Source organism: Pezoporus occidentalis, unplaced genomic scaffold (genome assembly GCF_034315485.1).
Source record: "Pezoporus occidentalis ecotype Australia unplaced genomic scaffold, CSIRO_AGI_Poc_V1 ctg3, whole genome shotgun sequence".
Taxonomy (NCBI): domain Eukaryota; kingdom Metazoa; phylum Chordata; class Aves; order Psittaciformes; family Psittacidae; genus Pezoporus; species Pezoporus occidentalis.
The window spans coordinates 4,077,877-4,103,139 of record NW_026914940.1 but is presented as its reverse complement, the minus strand read 5'-3'; positions in this window follow the sequence as shown (position 1 = coordinate 4,103,139).

Genomic DNA, 25,263 nt, shown 5'->3' with positions numbered 1-25,263 from the left:
GCTCAAGGGGCAAGGTTTGAACTTGAGCAGAATCCCAAGCACAAAATGAGTCTCCAGGGAAATGGTTGTCTCCAATGACAAACAAGATCAAGACCTCAGTCAATGAAAGCAATTCTGAATGCTAAAGACTTGCTGAAGGATTTCATCACAGCTGGGAGAGCTGAGCAAGTGGGCTGAAATAGAGTGAATCCCTTCAAGGTGAATAAATCTACACAGTCATAGAAGGCCACCTTCATTTCCTACTTTGTTGCTGTGTAAATTATGAATTGCATCTGTACATACACCCTCTACTTTTACCGTAAGAGCTGTCTGCGTTTGAGTGCTTGCAAGAACCAAGTTAGACAGAGAGTGTTCCAGAGGTATCTGTAAAAAACAGAAACGGTTGAATCCTTCACCCCATACCAGATAAAGGGTAATCCAGACGTCAGAGTTATGCTCCTCCCATAGGCTGCATAGGCTGAGTTTCAACTGTGGTGAGACAATATTAACCAGGGCACGGGACAATAGGTGCTAGACTTTTCTGAATGCTGTGAAAGTCCCTGTGTTTAAGCAAGTATAAGTCAAATGTGTCTTTGTAAAGTCTTTAGCGTAGACTGAAGATGTTGCTTACCCTTTGTGTGTACCTCAATTGAGTTCTCATATTAGAAGACAGCAATAGACAGAAAGCAAAATGTCCATTCTGTAACTTAGCTGGAGCTGTTTGCCTTGTCACAGCCTTCAGGAGTTTCTGAGCACTGCAACAGATCACTTTCTGGTGATTTCATAACACTGGTAAATGCTCATCAAGGACATGCTTCAGACAGTGAAGGTCCAGTAAATTAAAGCAGATTTGAAACACATTCTCCAGAGCTTATAGGTTAATGCTCTTTAGTTTAAAATTACTATATGCTTCATTGCAGTTCTTCCATAACACACACACACACACACACACAAATCAGGCAAATCAATCCCTAATGTGCCGGAATCATGCCAGTAATTAATGTCTAACTGCTAGGACTGAAAGAACAGATGGGGAAATGCATCCTTTTTCACCTGGAATAGCGGTGTCATAACTTGAGTTCATAAGGCTCTAACAGCTCTGTAAATATTATTTTACAATTTAGCCATGACAGCTGTAACTCTAGTCTCTGTAACTGACCTCCCCCAGAACATGTGATGATTCATTATGCTAAAGTCCTTTTGATACTTGGATTCAGAAAAGAGAGATGAGAGAAAGGAGAAGCTGAAACAGCTATGGCTGTTTAACTTGGAGAAGGCTGCTTATTGATGTATATAAGTACCTGAAAGGAGGGATACTGCGCAGGGATAGGACAAGAGGTAACGGTTTTAAGATGAAGGAGGGTACCTTTAGATTAGATTTTAGGAAGAAATCCTTCCCTGTGAGGGTGCTGAGGTGCTGGCACAGGGTGCCCAGAGAAGCTGTGGCTGCCCCATCCCTGGCAGTGTTCAAGGCCATGTTGGACTTGCTCTAGTGGAAGGTGTCGTTGCCCATGGCAGGGGCTTGGAACTGGATGAGCTTTAAAGTCCCTTCAACACAAACCATTCTATGTTTCATTTATTTTCAAAATATTTTAGGATACTAGTAAAATTCCAAGGAAGTGGGTAAAATGCACATAACCATATGTTTTAAAAGGTAAATATAGGTAATTACAGAACTAAATTCCTGTCTGACACCTATCCTGGGGAAAAAAAATACCTTGCTGAATATGAGAATTTATTAATAAGGGATTAAAGATGGTACTATGCAAGTCAGAATGTAAGTGTGAGAACAGATCTTGCTAAAATAATATAGTGTATTTTTTTCTGAGAATGCAGGCTTGGATGAAAAAGACAATAATGTCAAAACAGTAGAAATCACTATGGTATTTGACTTTACATCAGAAACAACTTGTACAAGAACAAGGAGGATACAAAATGAATATGTAGATGTTGAACTTTTTACAACTGGTTGACTGATAGTCTTTGACATGTAATTGCAAACAGAGTGTATATTTAGTTGGGTTTCTAAGCAGCCAATACTAAAAAGGGAGGGCACTGAGACAGAGCCACCTAATAAAGCAGACACACTGAAAGTATGCTTTTGTCAACTGTCAAGTTATACATGAAGGAATAAAGAATAATGTATTATCCCATTCCCTCTTGGAAATTAGTGACTTTGGAAAAAATCATGCTTTCTGAGTCTAACATAATCAGAATGGTTAATTTGAGTCCTGGATATATACATTGAAGGGTTTCTGAGTGTGTGAACAGAAATTACACAGTATCTCAATTTGATAGGGTATTGCAGCTGTAGGATTACTCCTCCTAGTTCTGGTCTCTGCATTCATGATGGGTATCAAAATATTAGGGAGATCACATGAGTAGTTTAAGCTGCCCACCAGTTATCACATACAGCACTGAAAAGTGAATTAAAGGTTCCTCTGTCTCACAGGCAATCACACGGAAAGATCTAGCTTAGTCTAGACAAGCTCAGACAAGAAATAAGTCATGAACTTTCAACAGGCGAGGTAATTAACTATCAGCACAACCTACCAACAGCTATGATGGATCTTCTCTCTGGAAAATTTTAAATCAATATTGGATGTTTTTCTGAAAGCTGCATCACAGCTCGAGGAGAGATAATGGTCTTGAAAAAGGAATCAGTTAAAGCACTTCCTAAGGCTTAGTCTATGCATTTCATATTGGATAATTTCTTTAAAAGATGTTACATTAGGCAAATAGCCACACATCTGAGAATCATAACTGGGATTTGAGGATCACCATTTTCCTGCTTAACATCTGAGTTGGTGACTTGGGTGTCCTTGCTGTGGTCAGAGTATCTGATGACTTGTAAATTCTGCCATTCTTGCTGTTGTCAGTATGTCTGTAAATATAGATGTATTACTGTTTGGGCCTATTTTACATTAACAACTTGATGTTGAAACTTCTGGTAGGTCTGGAAAGTAGAATCTTTAGTTTCACAGAGAATCTTGAGTATAATGTGAGGTCATGGTCCTTCAGCTTCTCATTGAAAGTTCTCAAAACGGAGAAGGGAAAACTTAACCATCTGTTCAAGCTTTCTCTGTCATAGACATTGACATTTGCTAAAGGCAGCTTTGCTCCTCCAAAACAGCTCCCTTCTGTCCGGTCATTACAGTTCTGAGCCAACAAAACTTTGTGAAACCTTATCCAACCTTTACCACTTAATTTGGATCTCTTTTGCCAAGTATCTACTTCTGCTTTCTACAAACATCCCCTGAGACCATGAGCACGAAGTCATTGTATATCCTCTGCTACAAATACCCAGCCGTCCATTTAAACTCATTTTACATATCTTTTAAGTGCTTATCTTCCCCATTGAAGCAGTAAGGTCTTGTCTACAAAGACCAATTAATCAATAAATCAATGAGGAATATCTTATTGTGAGGACCCTGACTTGTTACAGTAATATCAATAAGTTAACCAAGACCTCATGAAGTTCCCAGAACTCATACTGCGAGAGATAATGCAGAACACATTAAAATATCTTTTTTTTCATGTATTCATTTAAATCATATAAATCCACTTTGAAACTTATTTTTATTCTGTCAGAGGTCTTTCTTTTATTATGTTATTATGATCACATGCAACAGCAAGAAATAGAAATCAGAGACGGAAATCTATTAATAAGGCATGTTAGTTAATGGTTTTCTAAGTGCTTTGAAAACTCAGTCTACTTCCACAAGTTTACAGTGCCTCCAAACTTAAGTCTTTATCCAAGTATTCTTCCCACAGGCAGTTTCATGATGACCAGTCAGGCTTAGTTGCACTTTACCATACATCTGCTCTACAGTGCTTAATATATTCTAAAAAGCCAAGAATATGTCAAACAGTAATTAATACACACCAGCCTAGTTGCAAAAAAAGGCATTATAGAGATTAATAGAACTACAAGGGTAATAAAGGAAGGCCTTTAAACTCATGGCAAAAATAATCCCTTCATAAGATTTCTGATATTTAGGGTTATTAGGGCTGGAATGACTTTGTCTTATTTATTGATTTCCAAGTCTACAGGATTATTGCTCTTTAAACATTGCAGAGTCATATTGCATATTGGTGCAGGGGCTAAACCAACAAGCAGTAGAAAGGCCACTTCAGACCCAAAGCCAAAAAATAGCACCGGAAGTCTTTTTTCATCTTCAATTGACACATGAAACTTGTGTTTAGACCTCTTTCGTTACCAAAAGTAAAATTACGCTGCACCTACCCCCCTTCCTCCCTCCACGTTGTTATTCAGTGATTAGCAGCAGTCCTTGTAGGCAATTATTTTTTCCTTTGTATTAATCAGTAGAAGCACGGTGACTCACTCCAGCACAGAACATGAAAGTCCTGCTGGGTCATCTCCCTTCCCTCAGCTGGAGTAGGAGATACAAGCTGAAGTTCCATGCAGTAAGTGCTCTCATATCTCTACAAACAATTTTTTCAGCCTAATAGATAAATTATCAGAAAGTTTGTCCTTAAGCAGTGATTCAGAAGTTTTTATTTTCACTTCACAAATGAATAGATGAAGAAAGAATCTGCCTGGTAAGCATTCAGGGAACTGTGATTTCATGAAGATGAAAACTATACTGTTGAATCATAGAATCAGCTAGGCTGGGAAAGACCTTTAAGTTCATCAAGTCCAACCATTACTCCAGCACTGCCGAGGCCACCACTATATCATATCACTGAGGGCCTAATGTACATGGGTTTTGAACATTTCCAGGGACAGTGATTCTACCACTTCCTTGGGCAGCCTGTTCCAATGCCTGAGCACCCTCTCAGTGAAGAAATTGTCCCTTACATCTAGTCTGAACTTTCCCTGGTGCAGCTTGAGGCCATTACCTCTTGTTCTATCCCTTGTTACTTGGGAGAAGAGACTGATCCCCACCTCATTACAACCTCCTTTCAGGTAGCTATAGAGAGTGAAAGACCCTTTTATGCTGCCAAAGTAGTCCAATGACACCTTTGGTCTGTCTTTTAACCATAATAAGGGTTGGGGTCAGAAATCTAAAAACATCATGATGTCATAGGATCAGAATCATAGAATAGTTAGGGTTGTAAAGGACCTTAAGATCATCCAATTCCAATCCCATGCCATGGACATGCCCATTACCACCTGCTCCTCAAAAACCTAGAGGCCCCAGTCTGTCATGTAGCGCAGTGTGAGACAGGTGTGTGCCATGATGCCTATTGAAAAGAGGGAGCTACACCAATATCCTGCACAAGTACACATGGTGAGCTTGCCACAGAGAGTGAAAGCTGCCAACTAGCACTGGTTACATGCTTTTTACACAGAAAGCAAGAGTTTGCCATCTCCAGGACAAACCACATGAAATTCCAGCTGTGCTGCACTCTGCACATTACTTCTCCTTATCATTCTTCAGACTCGAGAAGAAATGAGGTTTTTCTTTCCCCTCCTTCAAGAGATACTCTCTTGCTTAAACAGCTCCTGCACCCCCCCTTAACAAGGCTGCACTTGGACAGCAGGCAAGGACAGATTGACTTTGCAAGAATGCCTGTGAAAGAGAGACCTTTTGGCCATAAGGCGCTCAGAAAGAGTGCAATAGTTATTACAATAGTCATTACACAGTTCCAGAGAAGAGAAGAAACTGTGGGATATCTAATGAGGTAGAAAAAAAAAAAAGCCCTGAGCCATTACTGATATCTTAATATCTGTGCAGTATTTAGCAAGAGTCTTACCACGCTTCACCCTCTCAGCTGGGAGAAATTACAATGCCATATGAATAATAGATGAAGTGCTATTTTGATGATGTAAATTAGTATTAATGCAGAAGATTATTTTAATAGTGTGCATAAATGGAATTTTCGGTGCTGAAAGGAACCCTAATTAAATCTGATTCTTTCAACCATTCGCTGCTATGCCACTCAGCATTTTGGCAGGGGGGAGGCTGTTTGTTTTCTCTAACACTTATTTCTGTCTCCTCCTTAAATCATTTATTGTTATATTTAGTCACCACAATCAAAAAGTAAAATAAAAACCTAGTGATGAGGTCAAACAAGAAGCCTTTTAATAATGCAGAGCACGCTGCACCAGAAGGAAAACATGCCACCACCTAAGGAGAGTCATACTGGGGACAGGCATGCTTTAATGCTAGGAAGCTGGAGAAACTACTTTTCATTTCTCTCGCTTGTTTTCCTGTAACAAAACCACTATTCCTGCAGAAAGGATTTTGCTGCCTTGACCTTAATTTTGTCTGTTGCATACAACAGGGTCACACTTGTACAGAGATACACTTTCACCATTACCATAGAATTGGGTTCGACCTGACTAGGAAAGCAGGCAGCCATGTAACATCTTTCAAGGGTTTTTGTCCCACAGCAATTCCCCATTCAGTACGCATCTACTTAAATCCCTGTTTGTGTAAGTCCGACCAGACTATTTGGACTGTCCTTCTGCAAGCTCAAGTGCTTTTAAATTACGTTTTCCAATCCATATGCAGGAAAATAATTATAACAATGAGCTTATCCAGAAATGCTTAGGATGGTGAAGAGCATGGCCAACCTTTTCATTTTGCAGAAAGAGAAAAGCCAGGAAGATGTTATGGTAATTTGATAACTCTTCTCAAGCTCCACTTCTCCTCCTTCTGCAAGGGTGTGGGATCAGGCTGAATCAATAAAAGGTGTTTATTTACTTTAAAATAATTCTTTTTTTCCACTTTTTTTCCCCCTTTTTTTAATATAGAATAAATGACTATGAGTCAACACTTCATCAGCTTCCAGAACAAGCCCAGGCAGCTCTATCTGCCTTTCTCTCTCTGAACAGTGGTGGATTACATGGAACCTCCACCTCCAACCACCTCCCAGGAACTGTTGTGTGCTCTTGCTTAGACAGTACTGAGACAAAAGAGTAATCTCCCAGGTTATATTCACAGTCTTCAACACTTCCAGATGCTGCATGATAATAAAATATCCATCACTATATGTTCACCTTCTACAACATGTCTTTCTGCTCTACTGTTAAGAGCTGACCAAAAGCAGATGGCTCCATTCTTACAGAACATTAGAACTGTAGTCAAGGCTTTTTTTGAGAAACAACACAAGACATATTTTATCACAGCTAAGATTAATATTTTGGTTCTCTGGTGAGATCCTGATGTTTGGTGGGCAAAAGTAGCTCCACCAAAATCACTGAAAGGAATAAGGGGGTAAAAATAAGCTCTTGAATAAGATCTACTCTGATCTACTTCTTGAATAAGTAGAAATCCAGGATTTGGAATAAACATGCAAAAATCCAGGACAGTAATAAAGAGAAGAGTCCCCTGTTAGGTTAACTGTTTGACTCAGTGATCTTAAAGGTCTTTCCCAACCTAAATGATTCTATGATTCTATTCAAGAGCAGCTGAGGTCTTTGAAATACACCAATCTCTTCAGCTCTACATGTGCTGAATATAGAGTGCAGTGGCTGGAGGCAACTCTACCTTATAGCAGGGGCCAGCCACTGTCCTCCACAGACCCTAGAAGCTATGATTACATCTACATCTGCACAGAGGTAAGGTACAGTATTACTGTGCAGCCTAGTCATATGCTAGTCATTTGAGAGATATTTATGGCCATGCATTGTGCTATAAAGTACAATAAACAATGAGAAAATACCAATGGCATAGGAGGATCATAATTTATGTGTTTTACAGTGGGGCTGATTCATAATTTATCAAGAAGTTGCTTTGTGCTGGACAATGCATTAACCAATAGCTCTTAATGTATGATCGCAATATGTCAGCACAGCACTGAGGTTAAGCTCAGGTGTCCATTACTGAGAAATTTTTAATGTGGTAAACCTCATAAAGGAGAAGCCAGGAATGACTAAAACATTTTGGTAGAAATATGAATTAATGGAATAATTACATGAGAACAGTAGACGCTACCAAACTGGAGGGGCCATTGACATAGACTGTGGAGCCCTTGTGTTCAGGAGACAGAATGAGACTCATTTCAAGCTGCTCCTCTTTTGTTCTGGTGATGTTGATACAGATACAAATGCCTATTTAGAGAAAAAAAAAAAGAGATTCATGAGTCACTCACCTGGATGAAGAAGGTCAAAAGGAGTTAAGGGGTTTGCTGTCCTCCTGAGGCCTTCAGTAAGGTCCTTGCCCAGATACAGGTAGAGATTATCACCCCTGCAGGCCCAGGCTTCCCCCTCCAAAGATGCTACGTGTTCTTCAGACCAGGTGGTATCAGTGCACCTCAACCTACCTCAGCAAAAATGAGCTAGGTTAACAAGGTGCTATTGTTCTGAAGAACTTTGAGAGCTACACACCCAGGTCATGTTAAACCAGCAAAGCGTTACAGCCACTGTGATAAAGCCATAGGTACTTATACTGTACACATCTACCCACCAGTCATCTCACATCAGCTTCACCTCCTGGATCACATTTTGCTGCTAAAGAGAACATGATCCTGAAGTGTGCATTCGTCATTTCTTTCTCCTTCATATCCTCTTCTTTGGGACTCACCTTTTCAAGGATGCCCACAAAATGCACTGCCAGACTGCTGATGGCCAGCTTGCTCCAGGTAGGCAGCATTGCTCGCTTGAATGACACATTATCTACTCTCTACACAACAGGTTTTTGGGGAGATTTGGTTTGTTTGGGTTTGTTTTTTTTTTCCCTCATTGATTATATCCAACCATAGAACTAGACTAGGAGCATAAACATTTATTGACCACCAACACATCAAAGACGTGTGTGTAACTACAGAGCACAATAAAGTGCAGACAAAAGATCCTCAAGCAAACCAGTAATTTCACAAACCCCAGCATGGGTATATGGAAATGTCAGTTCAGATCCAGCACCAATAAATCATTTTCAACACTGATATGTGTGGATGCCTCTAAATATCTTCTATGGCTTGAATCTTGTGGCTTTGGTGTGCCTCCACTGTGCTCTCCTTCAGGGCCAACACCAGGGTGAGATTTTTCAGTACGATCTGCACAAAATGGGAGGTTAAAATCATATGTAGCTAATAATTAACTCATTTTTACATGATTTTTAATTTCTCGTAACATTATATTAAAAAAATACAGTGCAGTGATAGACCTGAAGGTATATTATTGCCACCAGTGTCATAAAAATTGTTCTCAGAGAAGCAATAACGGGAACTCTAGCATCTCATATTCTCAGCCAACTACCAGGATATGTAAGGTGTCACTGCTACTTGCCTGCATTCATTAAGGAGGTCATCCGACAAGACAGACCTGAACTTGGATTTCAACATTTTCATCATGGAAATTTCAGCTTCACTCGAATGTGTTGACCTGAAATGTGCACTTAATCAAAAGGGAAATCCACTTGGGAAGAGAAAGCTGAGTTTTCTTCCAGTAATAACTAAAAATACGGTTGACATGGCTGTGCATTTAATGGCACATCTGTTTGCAAGGTTATAATTTCCATTCCAGGTCAGTGAGCTTTACTTTCAAGACACTTCCAAACTGATTAGAAATTCTGCATATAAGCCTAGCAACCAAGAAGCTAGAGAAGAGGTGACTGTGTTGCAGCTGAAGACAGACACCTCAAAATTCTCCTTGGCATTTTCCAAATACCCTGATTACCTCATCTTAGGAAAGCTTATTTCTTCTTTTGAAAGGTAGAGAAATGAAATCTGTGTCGAACTGGGTTATCTAAGCTCGAGCTTCATTCTGAAAGCACTTACTGATGGAATAATTTGTGTCAGTTTTCCCTTCCCCTGGAATTCAAGATCTTTAAGTTGGGATGTCAGCTCAACAATAAAAGCTGAACCAGACAAATGTGGAGGACACCGAGTTCTTCATACTGCTTATGTCTTTCACCCAAGAAGTGGCATATTTCTGTGTAGAAGATTTTGAAATCTTTTCAGTGTTTTTCCTTTTCTGTTGCACCATTGTGTGGAGAAGGTAGGCAGCTGTAATGTGCGCTATTAAAAGATCATTTAAAAGATATAAATAATGGAATCTGGCAGGGATAAAATTTGCTGTCCTCAGGATGGTCTTTGCTACCAAAGGACACTGTTAGCCATAGCAGGGACTTACAGGCCTTGGAGAGGTAACTCTTTCCTGCACAGTAGAGTGGTGTCATCTCTGAGTTAAGGGAAAACCACCAGTTGTTCTTACTGAAACAAGTTGTGGAATAAGCACATCCATGTCTTCCACCTACCTTACAAATAGAAGGAAAACACTTCCTCCCAGTGTTTTGTTAGAGTTTGAAACATTTCTCCTTTGAAACCCTGCTTTATGGATATCATCCAAAGGAGTACCGGGCTGCATCGACAACAGCTGCTGCCTCATCCAAGCAGCAGACAGTGAGTGTGCAAGCTTCCAACTTTATTCGATTTCTCCTCAGATTTCCCTGTTACAAGCTCAATTTTCCATGCTGCTACACTCCTAGAAATCTGGATACCATACATAATGTTCAGAATATGTAGTTATAGTTACCAGAAAATAAGTTTTCACTTTGAAGGTGACCCTCCTCTGCCAACCAGACATCTTCATAGTATTTCTTTTTGGTGCAGATTTCTGGTGCAAAATGTAACTGTTGCTGCTTCAGATTTAATTCCTAAACATGTGAGTATAGGACTAGCATCAGCTTCAGACTTGGGAGCATACCTTCCGCATTGGCTGGCCTCTTGGCTGTGCCGTTGGAAGACTCGGCTGCGTTGAAAGGAAGGCTCTACCCAGCCCTTGCTCTGCACACATCACATTAGATAATCCTTAATTAAAGTATGTATATAGAGGTATTACTAGGACCTCTTTGTGGAACTTCCTTTCCAATGTCTCCTGTAGCTTTGACTGAATAGTAAACTAGCTTCAGTAAAAGATATGATTCAGATTTTCTTTTCAGTGATGAGATATTTGAATATAGGGAAAGCCTAGAGGCAACACAGACCTGGATCTGAATGAGGTCCACCACAGTAGCGCCTTCAAGGAGAAAATAATCTCCTTGCATTGCAACCTTTCCTTCAGCCAAGGACCCCAAGCAGATGGAAGCATCTAAGCTACACACTTCATTCAGACACATGCACTCTACAGAACACTTGAACATACCCTGCTCAAACATACTGGTCTATTTAATGCCAGGCTATGTGTGACTGCCCGTGGGATGGTAACCTCTCCCCATATAGTTGGCAGGGATACCACACGTTTCCTTATTCTCACCATTCAGGGTGCAGAGCAGTGGGCACAGACAGTTTTTCATCCTCTGACACCTAAATTGGAAGCGCTTATGGTGTTTTTCAGATCTTGTCATTTGGCTTTATTCTTGCACTGGCTGTCAGCAGAATGCTGAACAAGCCCCTGGAAAACCAAAAGGTAGGTATCCTGAACTAGGCACATTGATGGATACTTCAGAGATTACTTGGCCTTAGCTTTCTGCATTTCTGAAATTTAAATAACGATTGTTACTTACCTTGAGGGCATTACTGGGAAGCTTAATTCATTAACTATGCTCATAAAGCAGTGCAGTATCTTTTGGCTCCTAATTTAAATTCAGTAGCCAACGCTAAGTTGCGAAGTTCCTAAATCAATATGTAGGGATGTGAACAAAAAAGATTGGCCTTTCAAAAGAGTTTGGGCCTATTCATCTCTCAGCAAGAACTCTCCTATTCTCTCTAATTTTAATTGCCTCAGTTGAGAATTGGGAACCAAACATCTGACCATTATGATCTAAATTTCTGTTTGTCAGAGCAAAAATCCAGCCTAAACACTGTGGCTATTATACTCCGCACAACAGCAGCTATCTGTGATTAAAGTGTTATCCTCATTAACTTCATTATAAGCCTCTGCAATCAGAAGACACTTCAGTGATGGAAACTTTCTGAGACTGTCTCTTCCCTGATTAAATGTCTTTGGTGCATATTTGCAATTATATTTAAGCAAACATACATACCTCTTCATGAACATTTCAAATATCCATGCCATATACTTATCTCTGTAGGTCTGTGGCATAGTTTTATCTCCCCATAAGCCAGAGAGTATGTTGTCCTTTTCTTTCCTTTATTTCTTCCCCATTTCATGGAGCATCTGTCTATAGTATACCATAGGAAGACTGGAAATGATCTAGACCTACATGCCAGACAAAGCTTTCCTCACCCACCACCCCACCCCTTTTATCCTCTTATTTCTTTTTAGATGCTAGCTTTATTCCTTTCAACTTCCTTTGAAGCAGCTGATGCTTTCAGGTGATGCCATTGGTTTGACAAGGAAGCCTAGATCATTGAATATATCATTGTCATTCCTCAGGGTTTCTGCCAGCTGCCTAGAGGAGGAACTGTTTGCTTCTTAGGTATAATTTGTCTCCTGGGATGTTCTAGAGGAAGATTTTATGTCTCCCTGAATCACTGCAGATTGCTGCAGACACGCATAGGGTATAAGTTGTCTCTTTGCTGGTGAGTCTCACTGGCACACTGACATCCTTGGGGGATGTGCCTCCCAGATCAGGGTGGTGGAGTTGAATTTTTGTCTTTTTCTGGAGCATTTTGCACTGCCTGTCTCCTATGACTACTGGAGGATGCCATGGCAAAGCCCTTGGTCTTCTTTGCATGACACATATAGTGGTGGCATTTGAACTTTTGATAATAAGACTGGGCACAGGCTGTTAAAAATGATTTATTGGCTTGTGAAGGCAGCTGTAATAAATGCTTTATAGACCTTTCTGTACTACATCTTTATTATACACTTGTTTATAATAGTAACGAATTGAACTTGTTGACCCAAGTAGTCCACTGCAGTGTTTGAGTGTTCGCTTTGGTGTGAACCGTTCTTGAATCATCCAAACTCTTCTAATGGATTTGTCAAAGATCCTTATACAATTGATTCCCAATTAGTGCTGCACTCCTCTGTGTGTAAAGACTACAAGAATCTTTACTAGTTTTAACCACCTGTTGAAGTGATAATCTTGCAGTACAGCCTGCTTTTAGATAAGCCACTTGAGCCCAGTTGAAGAAACAATCCCATTTCAGGGAAGCATTTAAACACATACTCAAGAGTAATTACTGAAGAGGACTGGGATTATGATGGCTGGATTTGCAAGGATTTCCAAGACAAACAGAACACTGGGGTGATGCAGTTAAAGCCTCCCCATATTTACATTTAACAGAGAATCAGGGAATGATGTGATTAGCACTTTGCTAATATATCAACTCGTTAAGCAACCAAGTTTAGGTTTACTGATTGGGAAGGGGAAATCGTTGCTGTAGAAAGCAACTGTACTCCTGGCTGTGGTGCAACTAATCTGTGGTAAAACAAACCGGTTTCTAACAGCAAAAGCCACTTTTTCTCCAGATACTCTCACTCTTTCTAGATTGTGGGGAGGAAATGGTAATGAATTCATTCTTGTTTCCTGCTAGGACTTTTATACTTGTTTTGACCTTTTGTATCAAGTTACTGGGTTAATACCTGGACAATGCCTACAGTCTCCAGCGGGGGGTTGAATCCACAGCATTATTAAAATGAGCTGTATTTTACTAGAAAACAGAAATTATTGAGGAGCAAACAGAGCATAAGGTCACACAAGCCAGCCTAACCTTTCTTGCAATCTTTTCATGCCCAAACCTTGCTCTCAGGAACATTTTCCTCATGCTTCTCTCTTTTCTTCTTCTTGGGTGGCCAGCAGGAGAAGCCCAGAGTGCAAGTCGGGTAGTAAGAAGATTTCTCAGCAGGGTTTGAAATCAACAAGGGACCAGAATTGTTGGAGACAAAGCTGTGAAGACCTGCCAAATCTGCTCTTAGCCTAGCTCTGCTAGGAAAAATCATTACCTACCCTTTTTACCTTGCTTTCCACCTTCCTTCACTTTGTTTCTCTAAGCAAAAAAATCAGTTTTTCTTTTACAACTGTGTAAGTGAGATGTCAGTAGTACTTTGAGCATTATACTGTATTAAGTACTCCATACACTCCTCAACAAAATAATTGGGAGAAAAGATCTTGAAAGGCTTTGTATTAAACAAATGAAGACAAGAAGAACACAGCACACTAGAGACAATGATAAACAGAGGCCTTCTCCGAACGTATAACTGCTTTCAAATGATTAAAGAATCACTTTTTTTTTCACTTTGGAAGAATGGAGAAATAAGCAATGTTTAAATCCTTAAACAGTAAGACCTGTGGTCTCATCCATTATTGATTCAGGTATTATTTAGCTCCTTGTATATTTTGCTGCAACTAAATGAAAATGGTTCCTATTATATTCCATTCCTTTTAGAAAAAAAAAACAACAAACAAAACATAAAATCAAACATCTCCTACCTGGGAGGAAAGCCAAAATGTTCAAAAGGTATGATGAATGAGAGCAGACATTAGTTGAAGCAGGAACACTGAACAAAAAAATGCAAGTTATCGGCATGGTACTGCTTTTTTCCTTGTCACTAGGAATCTGAAGGCTGCCTCTTATTAAAGCATAAGCACTTCTTTTCTTCAACTTAGTAATTAATTCTTTATAAACTGAATGTTGGATATCTTTAATTTAATGTCCTCCATTGCCACATGCAGTCCCAAAACAGTGGGCTGGAAACTGGAAATATATCATAGAATCAGACCAACAGAGGCTGTAGCTGCTTGGCTGTGAGATGCACAAGAGAGCTGCTCCACGCTGGCTCCTAGTGCAGGAAGCCAGCTCTTTCCTTGTCCCCATGCAAGAAGTGTGCAGTCAAAACAGGCTTATAGAAACCTTTTCCTCAGTGGAGAATTTTCCTGGATCACAAATCTCCCAGTCACTTGGAAGTTAACTCCAAAGCACAGTGGAGGTTTTTGCTAATGTTCCCTCAGATTTTAAGGTTTCATTGCATTCTGCAAACATCGTAAAATGCCTGACCATGCCCTAGATACGACACGGGTCTTATAGGCCAGGTGGTCTCTATTGGGTCATAAATCTTGTTGGTCTCTAAACCATTAATCCAGGTGGGATGTGCCAAAAAGTCTAAGATGGGGCTAAGTATTTATGTTTACACAGTGGGAACTGAGTGAATTATGAGCATCTTTTCACACTGTCTCCCAAAACTTGACCTAGACAATTTGCCAATCCAAATTAAACAGTCTTTTTCAGCATGCACCAATAAACTGTATTTGCTCAGTCCTGCTCATAGTTATCTTGGCATGAATTAGTTCCCAGTTGGAGATGTGTAGCTGTGCTGGTGTAGTGCCTCACCCAGGATAGGAAAATCAGTTTCCCAAGAAACCAAGAAATACTCATGGATCCTGGACCTTGCACACATGTGGCCAGCTTGAAGTCCAGGCAATGTGAGCTGAGCTTTATCTGTGCATTACTCCCTGATACTAAGATCAGCCATTTCCTCTAAGAAATGCATGCCTGGAACTGGGATAAAATCCCTGTTCATCATTAACCTTAGAACTTCATGATTGATTTGGGTGATACCTGTTAATACCAAGACTTCTGGAAGGACTTATGTTGGTCTGTAGGCACCCAAACCTCTCAAGCTTGCCAAGTGCTCCTTCAGAAACACCTGTATCTCCACATCAGATACAACTGTGTTGGTAGTAGCCTTGGTAAATTTCCTTGCTCTTGCCTTCTGCCCCAGCTCCTTCAAGGAACAATTTATTGTTCATAGAATTATAGAATAGAATCATAGAATGGTTTGGGTTGGAAAGGACTTTAAATCACCTAGTTCCGACCGCCTGCCATAGATGTTATTTCATGTACAATCTTTGTGCAGAGAAGACATGTAGGTGCTGGAAGGGTGAAAAGTTTGCCCTTTTTGAGGAATGCCTTAACAGCGCTATGCTTAGACAGATTGCAGGTAGGATGTCCCCCTGAGGAAGTCAGTGGAGAAGCCTGCTTTTTATGAATATTAAGAAATGGAGCAGCTAATGAGAGTAAAATACTATTTTTGTTAAGCATAAGCCTTTGCTCAGAATGAAAGATTCATATGGATTAAAGCTTCTATAAACAGAGCTTCTACATGGTTCAGGGCAGCTCTGCCTCCTTTGCAGTTCTCTCAAAAGAGGTGGCAGCAGATCTATCTGCCAAAAATATCCTATTCAGTCAGAAAGCAGGTAAGTCCCGTCATCAAATGAATACAATAATCTTCTATCAGTCTGTAATCTGATTTTATTAGCACTGTATGTAAAAAACCCCACACCCCTGGTGCAGAACTCTTAAAATCTAAACTAATAACACATGGACTCAACACAGGCAGCAAGAAACAATGAAGAAGCTTTCAGTTCCCTAGGTTCATTGAAAGCACAGGAGCTGCTCTCGCATACCTGTGCAGTGTTATTAGTAAGGCCAATGTCTGTGATAGCTCTTTTAGCTGATGCAGGAGCTGCAGAATCACTGCTGTCAGCTCTGTGACCAATGTGGCCTGCAATAGCAGACGCAGCCCAGCCACACTTAGCTCACTGTCTGGGATGCATTTAAAGCTCTTTGTTTTCATGATGAGATGAGTATTTGCCAGACCCAGTACTTCTATATACTGACAGCTTAACTGCTGATGTCAGATTTTGCTGAAAAATTAGTTAATTTATGATTGCATGAAATGTTTGTCAGAAAGACAAAACACTTGGTTCTGTTGGCAGTATATAAAACTATAAATACTAGAGAACATGGTGACAGGAGCCAACATTTATTAAAATTATGGCCTGTAATGTTTTCAATAACCTCTTTCATTTGTTATTATTTCACATCAAGAGGTCTCTAAAACCATACTATCCAGGCAGCTAAAGAAGACCTAGGACACAGGGGGACACTGAGTTCAGCATGAAGGACTTGGAAGGAGCACAAGTAGAGATGGGAGAGAAGCCTGCCATCACATTCAGTTATCCTTAAACTTCTCTCACAGGTAACTCTCACCACTCCTTCTGCTCGAGGTGCTGCTCCATATCCAGTAACTTTCTGATGTATTTACGACAGCTACTTGGATAGAAATCATGGAAGGGTGACACCAGGAATGTAAAACTGTCTTTCTCCTGACCTTCTGAAATCACTCTGGAGATGTGAAGCTATTAGGCTTACTGCTAAGGGTCATGGCTGCATTTGAAGGCCCTAGACAACTCCTGATCCATGAGTTCATTTTGGATCTTGGTGCATCAAACAAGGTGGGAACCATCTATAATCAGTGTTCTTGTCCACTCAACCCACCTCCTGTTTGCTTTGGATCCCAGATCCATCCAAGAGGTAGGCTTCTCTTCAGATGTACCCTTTCATTGCAAGTCCAGCTCCTTGCAGGACTACCTAAAACTAAACCATACAACTAAGAACATTGTCCAGATGCTCCTTGAATTCTGACAGGCGTGGTGCTGTGACCACTTCCCTGGCCAGCCTTCCAGTGACTGACCACCCTTGCAGCGAAGAGCCTTTTCCTCATGTCCTGTCTGAACTACCCTGATGCAGCTTCATTCCATTTCTATATGTCCTATTGCTGGTCACCAGAGAGAGAAGATCAGCACCTCCCTCTGTTTCCCCCTTGAGGGGTGATGAGTGCATCCCTCATCCTTCTCCAAGCTCAACAATCATTCTATGATTCTATTACTCTATCTACATCACTGATAGGAATTCACTGTGCCACTCCTCACACAGCTACCAAAAAGGGGCTTTGCTGTAGTGAACCTTCCATCTAAAGGCTGATAGACAAAGGGCAGAAAGGGAATTAGATGTCTACAGAAAGCAAGTAATTCACCTGAGGGCAAATCATGACTAAACTGGTGAGAGATCTTAGGTTTCCTGACACCAAGCTTTGCTCCATGTCCATGACTCAGTTTCCTTTAATGGTTTTCTCCCTGCCCTAAGCCTGTCTTTCAGATTCATTCCTATCATTTTCATGCATACTATTCCCTTTTTCTCACTCTTAGGGGAATTCCCTGGACTTCAGGATTTTGTAACTTGTTCTTTCTTTACTTTTCACTAATATTTTCTTCCTGCTACTGGTCCCCAGTGAAAGTAACACTGTGGCTTCCATTTTTTGCGTCTTTCTATAGTGTTAGCTCCAGTTATGGAATTAGATAGTACCCCCTTTCCTGCTAAGTACAAAACTGAGTGTAGTAGGGCACAATTTCAAGCTTAACTCATCACATTTCTCAGGCTGTTGTCTCCTGCATAGAGAGCAAGGAACAAACTGGCGTGACTGATACTCCTCTGGCCCTTAGATTCCCATTTGGCATTAACTTCTGCTGCTGAAGAAAACAACTCAGTCTCTGAAAACACTTTGCCTAACCTGAGTGGCCAGCCAAGATGGAGACCTGAGCAAGAAAAACCATGTATTCTGATAGGTTTTCTATTTTTTTCAGGAGAAATTTTGGCCATCACATATTCTTTTTTTTTTATTGGGAGCGAAAACCTAGTCAGATAAATGGCCAATATAAGGATGCGGTCCTTTGATCTTGAAAGTGTGAGCAGTCAGGCAAAGAAACTGCACTAGCAGGAAACAGATAGCTCCAGCAGTTAACCTATTCCGTACTCAGATGGTCACTGTAATGCTAAATATGTTTTCCTCTAGGGAATACTGCCTTGAAAGGGCACTCTGAAGACAGCATACAGAGTTTCTAACACTTCACAAGAAAGTCATCTCAGCAGCTATTTGAAGTCATGGTATGCACCAGTGCTGCTTCCAATAGGTCCTCATCCATATGTTGGGCATTTGTGATGCCAGACATTTCTCATGAAGCCTAAATGTGTCTCTACACAAGCTACTTTACCAGTAAACTCTCATTTTCCCAGTGTCTTTATGTTAATGTAGCGAAGATCTTCAAACATTACATCTTATGACACTGAGGAAACCATGGGGTATGATATCAAGTGAATTATAGAATAAACTAGCTTGTAAAAGACCTTCGAGATCATCAAGTCCAACCTTTACCCCAGGACTGCCAAGACTTCCCTGGGCAGACTGTTCCAATATCTGATCACCCTCTTGGTGAAATCCAGTCTAAACCTCCTTTGGTGCAGCTTGAGGCCATTTCCTCTTGTCTTATTACTGAGAAAAGAGACTAGGCACGAACAGTTGTCAACACAGAATAATATTACTGGAGTTTTGCACATAAGGAAAGATATTGTCTAAGAAGCAAAGAAAATTAATAGATGCTTTTAATTATATGATTGATTTGTAATGATGTAGCAGGTTAGTCCTGGCTGAGTGTCAAAAGTTCCACCCAGCAGCTCATGCACTCTCCTTCATAGTTCTCAAGTGAAGGAAAAGCAAGTTTAACACAATTTGACAGATGATTTTTCTGTCATTCTTGTACCTGGAAGCCTTGGTTGAAGAGAGGTAATTGGTTGGCAGAACACTTTGATATCATAGTTAGACAAGCTGGACATCATCAAGATCACAGATACTGCAATCCCAAGTAAAGAAAAGGTATCAATGAAGTAAACAACCCAGCAGTGTTTCTTTTCTCCCTCACAGTTCTAACAAGGAAATTTGCTTTGATGGTTTTCAATATCACAACACAACTGAAACTCAAAGGAAACAATTCTCCATCTCTGAAACCTATCACAGCTCTTGCAAATTCCCCATCCTGGAAAGGGCAGGCTTCATCTGCCAGCTCTTCTGCCTGTCTCCTGTGCTGCTGTACATTTAAATTCTGCTTAAAAAAAAAAAAAGAAAAGGAAAAAAAAAACAACCCAACTTTGAGATCTTGTACCTGAGCCAAGATTCGATGTACTTCTCAACATCAGCAAATTGGAAAATCTCAGCGCAAATTGGAAGTTGAAATAAATGAGCTCTGAGGTCTCTGCCTCAGTGAGACGGTTTGTTTTGTCTTTTCTTCCTCTTGGCTGCTTGTATAATTTTTTTCCCGAGCTTTCTTGCCTCTTGCCTGACTGTGTCACAAGCAAAACAAAAAAGCATTTGAGTGTGCAGTCTGTTACGGATCATGGAGAAAAGGGAAAACTGACTGCCCAGCTGAAGGCATTATAGAATCATGGAACTGTTTGGGTTGAAAAGGATCTTAACATCATCCAGTTCCAACCCCGTGCCACAGGCAGGGACACCTCACACTAAACCATCTCACCCAAGGCTATGTCCAACCTGGCCTTGATCACCGCCAGGGATGGAGCATTGACCACTTCTTTGGGCAGCCCATTCCAGTGCCTCACCACCCTCACAGTAAAGAATTTCTTCCTTATATCCAATCTAAACTTCCCCTGGTTCAGTTTGAACCCATTACCCCTTGTCCTATCACTACAGTCCCTAATGAAGAGTCCCTCCCCAGCATCCCCATAGGCCCCCTTTAGATACTGGAAGCTGCTATGAGGTCTCCATGCAGCCTTCTCTTCTCCAGGCTGAACAGCCCCAGCTTTCTCAGCCTGTCTTCATACAGGAGGTGCTCCAGGCCCTGATCATCCTCGTGGCTTCCTCTGGACTTACTCCAGCAGCTCCATATCCTTCTTATGCTGAGGACATTAGAACAGCACACAGTGCCCCAAAGTGGATATTTTCTAGTGAAAAAGGTGGGAAAGATCCAGCTTCTCCTGCAGATGCCAGATCCAAAGCCTCACTTCCAGACACAGGAGCCTGGACTGCATGCAAACAGCTTGACTGTGAAGCTAAGAGCAGGCATTAAATTATATGAGACAGCCCATATGAAAAAGAAATGGCTCCCCCACTTTGTGCATTGACCCTTTGTGTCCAGCCAAGCCCTCCCAAAGCTTCAATAAGCCTCTGTGAGGTTCAGGACAGCAAATCCTATTTTGATGTGTGTTTTTATAGTAGAAAACTTGCACTTGGGAAAAGTGCTCAGGGTCTCAGTAAAAGGGGATGGATTTTTCTCAAAAGGATCTATAAAGGCCATGCATGAAAGCCAACAGCACCCATGCTAGGAAATAGAAAATGCTAAGGACAGTTTAATCCATTTCCTCTTCAGGATCTAAGTCTCTCAGTGCAACAGTCATTTAAAACCTCTCCTTAAGTCAGGAGCTACCTTTCAAAGAGTCTGCTGGAAGTGCAAGGGTCTGCATAGGATGTAGATGTGGAATCACATGTATGAAATCTTTGGGAATGCAATATGGGCCAGATCCTGATCATTTCCCTGTCAGCCAGTTTTGCTTGATAAGGTCTTGTCCCATAACTGTTCCCTTCTTATGCAACGTAAGGAACCAGGATTATGGAGTTAATGCCAAGCTGGGGCAATGTCAAAATCCTATCAACAATAAGAGGATGTTATTTTGAAACTGTGAGGAAAAACACACATGAAAAACAAGCTATGGTAATGAATTTTAAGTAGTAATTTAATGCTACTCATAACAGGGGAAATTAATCTCTCAGACTAATGAACAGTCTAATTAAGACTAATTTATGAATAATAATTCAATCTAAATATCCTGTGTGTAGATGCGTGTGGATATGTGCTTGTGCAAATAGTGAGTCTGCCTCAGCATTGGATAATACTGTGCGTGTTTTGGTAAGAGTGCTAATGAACCAGAAAGTACAGAGATCTAGTTGTCTGACAATGCTTCATAATAAGAACAGGAAATGAAGTGTAAAAAAGGGACTGGATATGAATGCATTAAATAGTGCTGATTTTTTTATACTTGTATGAAAAAGAGTGAGCCATCAATGAATGGAATTGTACCAGGCAGCACTGGAGCTGTTTCAGATGTGCCTCTTTGATCACTCATGCTCCTGAAGCAGAGAAGGCTTTGTTTGTCTTGCCTTAGTTTTAAGAATCACACACTGAATTCCTTGTTGCAGTGTTATTAAAAATATTTTTATCTGTCATGAAGCAAAAGCCTGAGTTCCTTGAGAGGAAAAATACAGGAAAATAAATCCCTGCTATCATTTGTTGTGAAGCAATGGTTGAAGACCTAGCATCAAATTCTTATATATTTTGGTTTCTGGTTCTTATCTCTTAAACAAGTGTTTCTAAGCAGGATTAGATTTATATTGCTGATAATGTGTAGAGCAATGTTTCTTGGCATATTGCAGAAGGAACCCAAAGAAGAAAGCAAAGAAGAAAGCAAGTATTTTCCATTCCTTTGTTTCTGTCCAAGGCACACTCATTAGGAACTTTGCTGAGAGATTACATTGGTGTGTTCAAATGTCTTTTGGGCTTTTTTCTAGTTCAGACATAAGATGAATAAGCAGAAGAACAAAAATAGCAGTCCATAAACCAACGGACCAAAGCTGTGTGCGCAAGCAAAGCAAAATCAGGGATTCAGTCACTAATCCCCATTGGCAGGCAGATTTTTTGCTGTTTAGCTTCATCGTGTGCAACAGTGAGTTAAGAAGACTGATGCATAACTTCAAATGTCACCCCTTCCTCCTTCTTCTGTCCACCTTTTATTGCTGAGCATGATATCATATGGTATGGGATAACCCTTCGGTCAGTTGGGTTCAGTGTGTTACCAATGTTATTTTCATCACAGATCCAAAGCATAACACCAGACCAGTGACTGTGAAGAAAATGAACTCAGTCCCAGCCCAAACCAGTACAGAGTAGAATAAGGAAGTTTCAGCAGAGATCCCAAAGTCTCACAAGCTGTTACATGGGTGTGGAAGAGGAATAAGCTTTGAGGGAGGTAAACAGGGAAAAGGGGCAATAAAAACACAGAAAAACATAAAATTTCATCAATGACTGCTTTTGCTAGAGACCTTTACACATATGAGAGGAATCAGGCCCTTTGCTTGTAACCTAACGCTTCAGTACTGTTGGGATAAAGAAATATCTATTAGGCTTTGGCTTCTTTCAGAGGGGTAGATAGGTAACTTCTGAAGACCTTTTCCAGCATTGTTTCCTGTCTTGTTTGAGTTGGGTTTTTCTGCAATGTCTGAGACTCCGACACCTCCATATAGAGATTCAGACAAATACAATACTCTTATAAAACTAACTTCTCTCTACTTATTCCTCTAGCTAGGCCATTACTTTCTTACATAAAATCAATTACAAGTTTTTCTGAAAAACTGATTGATTGATTTTCCAAGTAATCATAAAGTGAATTACTTAGATTTACTTTGTTTCAAGCCACATTTTTCTTTACAGTTGTAGTAGAAGATGAGAAACAAGGAAAAGGCGGAATACGTCAACCTGTAATACATTGTTCATGTGCAGTAGCTTCTGGTACTCAGCCGTAGCACCTAAAAATAGGCCACAAAATGGGGAGAGATATAAGCAGATCTAAATATACAGATATCTATATATACAGATATCTATATATCTACATATAGGGATATCGATATATATATAGTTATCTAAATATATGAAGAGATACAGATACATACATACATACATAGTTATCTCTTTAAAGTTTCAGTATTCTGCCATTTCAGACGATGGAGCTAGGAGGGAAAAAAAATGCAGCCACATAATATCTGGATGCAGACTTAGCAAAGAAGGGAACAGCTGGATACTGAAGTGCTGTTTTTTTGGGGAAGGTAAGAAAAAGAAGTAACACAATGAGAAGATGTCATAGCAAGAGACTTCAATGGCTAGTGAATGAATACTAGGTTGGAGCTATGTTGGATAAAGTGCAGCTGGCTCCTACCATACTGGCCCCAGTGCAGCACAAATATAGGGAACGCTCAATGTCAGCCATGCCCTTGTGCTCTGCTTTTCCTAGGGGCTGCTGTTATTACTGGGAAGATAGAAAAGTTTATAGAAAGGAAATTATTCTGGAGAAATGCTGATTGAAAGCATCTTCTGTTCTCACAGGGCATTGCTGCAAATAACTCCCTGATTTATAACCAAGCAAAGGAATTTGGTGAAGAAAGGATTACATAAGGTTTACAAAAGCATATTAAGATGTGAGATAGAAACTCAGTATGATCTACAAAAGAGCCTAAGAAAGGAATTGTAGAGGATTAGGCACCCACCCGGCTTAGGTCCTTGCAAGTGCTATGCAGCACCGTTATCCATCTCTGTATGCAGAAATCCCCAAGCTTTAATCATATCCCTTTAAATGAAGTTTGAACCTTGAATTTCAAGTTCCAAGCACAGAAATGAATCATGAGTGGAATTTTCCCTTCACTTTTCAGCTCCTCTCTGAGCCTTCCCTTCCCCCTCTCGGTATCTTCAGCGAGACACAGCCTGTACTTGCAAGAGCACAAAAAGACACTCTTTATTTTAATGCTGGAGGAAAACAAGCAAAAGTGAGCTGCCGAGGCAGGACTGCATGTGTTCACTGATCTGACACATTTTGACTGATCTCTCCTCTTTGTCCCCTGCGTGCCTGTCTCAGCCTTCTCTCTTTGTCCTCAAATTCCACTAAGATCAACAGGAAGTTTCTTATCACACCCTAACTCATATTTGCAAACAGCAAGCTTGGAAGTCAACCATTTTTCCCCGCATCTATGCTTTGAGTAGGGAAAAAGCAGAGTCCTTAGAAATTTTCAGCAAAATTGCTTTTGCTGTTTGAAAGAATGAGGCAAGGGAAAGAAGCAGATTTTAAGTAATCTGAAGTCAAGTTAGGGAAGTGAATTGCACATAGATGTAACTATTTCGTGATGATTCTCTAGCACCTTCATGCTCGCCTCCACGCTTCACTTATCAGCAGTGTTCTGTCCACTCTCCCTCTATCTGATGAGCTGCAGTTTCAGGAGAACATTGCACAGAGTCTCTGGGTCCATTTAAGCTCTCAATCCAACAAAGAGGTTTTGGACCTAGTTTTCCCTTCAGTTGCCTCTGTTGGCTTGTGGGGACACTAATGAGACTGTAGGCAGGGAGACAAACACCCGGGCAGCCAAAAGGAGCAGAATGGACAAGGACCAGGTTATGAGTGGAAATGCAGTAAGGAGACTGAGGACTAGAGGGTAAGGAAAGGGAACAGCACTGGGATGAGCAGTGCCACAATCAGGACAGTACCACAGTCCTGCAGCTTGCTGCTTAGTCCTGCTGCAAATGGGACACAAGGGAAAGCATGCAGCCCTGCTACCATAGCATCACAAGCCCCCACGGAACCTGCACTGGGGGATGAGTGCTGGTCCTTTGCCATTCTACACTCTTAAGCTTGAATCTATCATCTCCTTGTGAGACAGAGGGCTACCGCCGGAAATATGGCCTCAGGGCTCCTGACAAATTACAAATTAAGTTCTCAGACTGACAAACTTAGCTAAGTCTGTAAAAGACCCAGACACAATCTTGTGCTAGGAGAGAATGGCAATAAAAAGCAATCTTGCTTTTATATTGCTGAGCAGAGGCAGTAAGCATTTAAAGAAATGCTCAGCCAGCAAACTGAAACAGCAACAGCAAAACACTATATTTTTGTCAAAATTCAAACCACCTCAAGGAGTAAATTAACAGTAACCAGTTTTGAGCTCCTCACCCTATCAGAAATGTCAGTATTGCCATATTTATGGTTACAGTAAACTTCAGTTGCTGGAACAAGAAGCCCTTA